At 40.4% G+C, this 6,000-nt stretch overlaps 1 protein-coding gene across 3 annotated transcripts in view; it reads right to left on the bottom strand.

Moving 5' to 3' along the window:
* LOC117947833 (thymocyte selection-associated high mobility group box protein TOX-like) overlaps positions 1–6,000 on the bottom strand; it is an 80,654-nt gene that overhangs the window by 52,597 nt on the left and 22,057 nt on the right. The window lies entirely within an intron of this gene.

Here is a 6,000-nt window from a genome sequence, read left to right as displayed (position 1 = left end):
CCCCCCCCCCCCGCCTCGTGAACCTTTCCCTCCTTCTCCTTTTCCCTGGTTGCTCAGCTCTTCCCATCATGTCCAGCACACGCGTGCAGGGAGTGGGGTAATGACAGGAGACTAACACAGTGACCCTACACAGTGCTGTGCTGGGGGAAGAATGGAGGTTAATGAGCTGACATCCCCTCCAACCCAGACACGCCTCCTCACCATGCCCACCTCCCTACTCTCTTGCACACACTGTGACAAGCATATACACAAACCCACTACAAAACAGTGGGGCTGAATGCCGGCACTGAGCCAAGGATCTGGAGACTTGAGGAGTATCATGGAGCAACGAGTTTATTTATGCTGCATGTCCATTAATAATTTGTAATCTGATATAACCCACATTATCAATATCAGCTGCAAAAATCAGCTCATATAATCAAAGGCGCAAAACATTTCAGCAAATTCAGCCACAGTGGTGGCCCAATGTGGCTGAAATGCTCATTACACATCAGAAAACAAAAGTTTTAGATGGTTTAAAAATGTGTCGGGTAAAAAGTGGGTGGCGCCATGCTGTAGTCCAAATCCAAAGAAAGCATTTATTCTGTGTCCATTTTTTGTGTTTTGTATAATGAGTCCGAGTTCCCACATTAGGTTTAATCTGAAGTGGAACCTTTGACCTGCTGATGGTCCTGATGGTAAGTGTGGGTACCAAAGTCCTTATAATTTATTCTTTGGGGACCACAAATGTTTGCCCTAAATATAAATCCATTCAACCTTCTGAACCAAATAATATTTTTAAAAGACAAATGGACTAGCAGTCAGTCAGATAAATGGACCACAGTCACCTACAGTCACGCTGCTACAATGGCTAACAAAAAACAGTCCAACCGCAAGTGTCAACATCTTTCCAAAACACTATGTAACTACATAACTGTTGACCTTTGAAGGACAAACAGCTCTTGTGCCCAGACCACAGACCAAACACATCATGCTATTATAGAGCACAAAGTGTTGTGAGTAACCGATCAGACCCTTAGAAGAGCCCCCATTTCTTGCTTGTCACGTGGTTGTATGTGAGTGTGTAAGATGTTAAATAAAACCTCAGTGGCCTTTAAGTTGCATCACCGGAAAACCGGCAAGTAAAGGTGACAACTTTTAACAGATAAGAGTTTATCTGAGCTGAAGCATGCACAGCAAAAAAAAAAGAGGTAGAACGAGGGGTTCAAAGCAAAGATAAAACCTAAATTGAATGCAAGTTAATGTAGAGAAATTGCATTGGCATCTGAGTTAAACAAACAAATGCAGGTGCACTTAACACTGACATGAGGCAGATTTATTAACTGAACAATGAGACATCCCAAGTTGGGCTTTGACGTTACAGTGTTTTTCTCACAGTGATGAAGCAAAATATCCCCGCGGTGTGACGGTATACTGCAACCCCTTAACGAGACTAGTGTAACTAGAGCGAGAATTGCAGGGTGCCTTAAGTGAGTGACATCAGTGCCCGTGTGGCAATGATGTCACTCGCTCAGGAGAACAAGCAATTAACGGAGCGTAGCATATGAGTGCCTCTGTGAGGAAAAGCAAGAGGAAAAAAAGATAGCAAAGATGAAGTAAAGTGAGTTAAAAGTAAACAATAAAACAACAAGCTTGAGCTTCTCAACACAATGTGGCTTTATGTGTTGTCAATACTGCCGGTAAAGTGAATGACGTTACCCCCGAAAAACATCGGCTTAACCCTTAGCACAGTGTTTCTATTTCAGCTCTATGTGAGAGTCTTTACTGTGATTTACGACCAATCTGCTTTCTAACCTCTCCGTTGATCTATTCAACGAACAGTTCAGAAAGCTCTATTGTCAATAAAGTAACAAGAAAAAACAAAGTTTGCCAACAATGCCAAGGGCAGACCCTTGGCAGCACAGAGGTCCAGCTAAGTAGACAGAGAGCAGAGAGGGCGACTCGGCAGTCTGCTAACTTGTTGCTCTCTCTAATATAACCAATATAAGCTGCTCTGTTTAGGCTGCAAAACATGCATGCAGGCGGAAATTCAACCGTGTGGTTTTGTCGGGATTAAGCTATGGCAGCTAGCCGCTAGCTGCCAGGCTAATGTGCAATGGTAAACACTGCAGCGTTAACGGACGAAAAATGTTAAAAGCATGAGGGTTAAATAGCATCCTTTGTAACATCAAATAACATAACCAATAGCAGAAATATGATAATGGTGCAGCAAAACACTTTTACAGAGCTCGAAAACAATGGAAGACGGAGGGTTAGTCATTAGCGCCCATTGTGTATCTTTCCAGTGAGTAATTTGTGGAGAGGTTTGTGCATTTTTAATATTTTTTAAACTGAAGAGCCCTAAGAACACAAACTCCATAAAATAATAACAGACATTTCACCTCAGCACTATCCAAGCCTCTCAATTATTTACAACTAATGAAGTGCCTTGGGCAATATTCTTCCTAAGTACAATATCAACCATCCCAAAGAGGCTGAATCAGCTCGCTCAAATACTTAAATACATTTACTCAATTATGCTCACTGTCCCTAATATGAAAGCGACAAGGATGTACGAGTTCTTTCTCCTGACTGTTTAAAACACTCTATTTCAGCCTTGAAATTTCAAGAAAGTCCTTACATGCACAACAGCTTGTGTAATGATTAATAGATATAATGTTTTCATAGAAAAAGCAATAGTAAGGTTTTTGCCTTTACTCTGTTTTTGCATATGTGGTGTGGGAGGATACACTAAAAGGATGTGTGCTGTTGTGGTGGTATCTAGCCTCAGTAACACAACATAATTGCCGGCTTCGCACTTTGCAGCTGAACATGCCTTCTTGAATATCATGTTCTTGCCACATGGCTGATGAGCATTCAGGGCACACCAGCTCCCAACAGGTAAGAAAAGGATGGACATAAGCAGTAAGAATAAACAATGTTACACGGTCTCAGTGTCGTAAAATTGTGTGAGTTATGATAAAGCCATCAAACACAAACAGCATGAGTGCAACCACACAGTCGCCTATATATTTTAAAACAAAGTCTCTACTAAGTGCAGGAAAATGTAGCATTCAGTTTACAAACACATTGCCTAAGTGAATGCAAATAAATTCTGCCATCTGTTATATCTATAGAAGATATCTTCATACTGGGGGAAAGTATGTATGTGTGTGTGTGTGTGTGTTTGTGTGTGTGTGTGTGTGTGTGTGTGTGTGTGTGTGTGTGTGTGTGTGTGTGTGTGTGTGTGGTTTAGCCACTGCTTATGCTGTTATTTATCCCTTCTGAAAGCGAAAACACATTCCCAGACAAACTTTACTTTGTTATTTGTCTTCCTCCCTTCCAGGAAACCTCCAAACATATGTGAATTCATCACATGTGAACTCCACAGGAGTGAACTCCGATGCTTTTCAGATATTTCAGATGCAAAATATAAACATCATCCGTTACAACAGTTTTACCGAGATAAAAGTTTTAGTTGGACATTTCACATGTGTAATTTCATATTTCCCATGTGAAAGCATGACAAACAAGTGATTCTTTCAAATATACTCTATAAGCTATAGATAAGCGTTGACACAAAGCCAAAATGTAATACACAAATTTATCTGCAGTCCACTCAAAGTAACAAACAAACATTTTTACAATCAACTTGTTGTCACCATTTAATCAAAAAAATGTCACGACCACGACCCTTCAACTGCGTAGCGCAGCAGCTCAGCTCTGACTGTCAATTCCATGTTATTCGGCTTTAGTCATCAGTCTCTGGCTGTAACTACACCAGAGAGAAATTTGAGTGCAAAGGATCCCATTCCTAGACAGCTGGTGGTTGTAAATTCCTATCAGGGAATAAAAAACGGAGGGAGAGAGAGAGTTTGAAAGAAAACATATACTATTTTCATTTCAACTGCTTTAGGGATTAAGGCTCAGGGCTCAAGAAAAAAAACTGCATTAAAATAATCCACCATTTGCATGTTTTATCTCACAAAGGAGGCTCACATAGACACACATACACACCAGCCCCCAGTCTCTCTCCCTCCCCCCTTTTTTCTCCTCCGTCCCCTCCCCCATTCTGGATGAGCAAAGACACACACACACACACACACACACACACACACACACACACACACACACACAGACACACACACACAGACACACACACACACTCACACACACACACACACATCGAGATCAACCTGCTGCCATCTGCTCTACGCACTCTACAATCCTCGCAGAATACATTATTCACTACAATACATCACAACACATTCCCTCAATGTCATAGCCTTGTGATGGAGAAGAGTGAGAGAGAAAAGGGGGGAGAAACGAGAGCAAAACAGCGATTGTATGCTAAAGAGAGAGAGAGAGGGGGGGGGGGGGTGTCCTGATACAAGGAAAGGCACACAGGTAGAGAAAAGAGAAAATTATAGACAGCTTGTTTTGGCTTTTAGGTGAAACAAAGTTAAAACATGTAGCACAACTACCAGGCTAGATTCAAAATCCTGACAAGGAGGTTAGTGTATAAAAGTTAAGGATAAGTGTGGTTGAGAAAGGGAGAAAAATAAAGACAGAAAGAGACACCTGGCAGATCTGGCAGGACAATATACAGTATAACCTGTCATTCAGCAAGGCCTACATTTGTGTAGGATCTTCTAGTTTGTTCTTGATTTATGTAAGTTTTTTCAGTTTTTTAAAGTGTTAGAGGGTAAGGCTGAAATCATATTTTCCAATGAAAGTTAATCTCTTAATACTTACCATCTTCCCTACCCTGTCTGTGGCACTCAGCCACAACATTTAAAAAGGTCTCTTTAAAATTAATCACAAACATATAGTTTCATTTAGCAAAAAGCTGATCTAAGGAATTTTTCACATGAACAAACGGTCAAAAGACCCAACCCAAAGAGAATGATCTGTCGAGCATTTTTGTGTCTTTCTGCTTATTGTAAGCCTACAGCCCACAAGTTGTGTTAATGGTTTGATTCAGTCTAACCATTCTCATGATTATCATTATCATCCGCATCAGGCAGCAATTTTCAACAAAAATACTCTATTCTGATAAACACAGTGTGCGCTACCTGCCCAGGACCAAACAGACAGACAAAGTTAGTGACTAGCTAGTGAACATAGTGGAGCATTTAGCAGATAAAAAGTTTCCCTCAGGAGTTGGTGGAGAGCAACACAGAGCTGAAAGAGGGGGGATTATTAAACTTATATTTGACAGGTGGACAGAATCACGACTTCAAGTGAATGTTAATGTTGCTCCTTGTCTGCTGGATGTGTTACAGTAATAGGCAACTGTGGACTAGAAAGTGGTCAAAAATCAATTTATATAGGTTAGCCATTACTCAAACAGGAGTAAAGTGCATTTTAATTACAGCACCAAGACGGTGTTACTTATTTATGTTTTTAGAAATCTATAGAGGGCTATTGCACATAGGAATGAGCTTTATCAGGTTGAGGCTATAGACAATCCTTGTCACTAGTCGGATAAATTCATTGTTGGTTTTGTTCTTTCAGGTAATTTGTTGAAATAAATTAAAAAATATAAAACAACTGTTTTCAGTTGTTAATTTAATGTGTATCACATACAACTACTCCTGCTACTACTACTATTATTTACTTTACTCTGTACATGCTTCACTGAATAGAATTTAAGTGAGAGAAATACATAAAATTATATATTTCTGCTTGCTTGTTTACATGTTTAACACTGCCCCTGTTATTTATTTGTGTGAAAAACATAAACATGTGTGTCTGTGTGTGTGTGTGTCTGTGTGTGTGTGTGTCACCATTGTGCGGTGGCAGAGCAGAGGGAGTGAACAGCTGGCAGGCCCACACTTGACTACGTATTGACCTGCTTTGCATTCACCTGTTATTCAACCGAACCTAATGTTTCCATTTGGCTCTGCTGCAGCTGAGCGGCAATTAACCTCGCTGTGAGAGCAACGCAAGCAAGTCCTACGTTTTTTGTCAAAGTAGTTTGTCAAATTTAGCTAAATTACTTTAGCTCCTTTAAAATTA

The sequence above is a fragment of the Etheostoma cragini genome, chromosome 7 (genome assembly GCF_013103735.1).
Source record: "Etheostoma cragini isolate CJK2018 chromosome 7, CSU_Ecrag_1.0, whole genome shotgun sequence".
In the NCBI taxonomy this organism is placed as follows: domain Eukaryota; kingdom Metazoa; phylum Chordata; class Actinopteri; order Perciformes; family Percidae; genus Etheostoma; species Etheostoma cragini.
The sequence above is the reverse complement of the archived record's forward strand: the minus strand, read 5'-3'. Positions and strand labels throughout refer to the sequence as shown.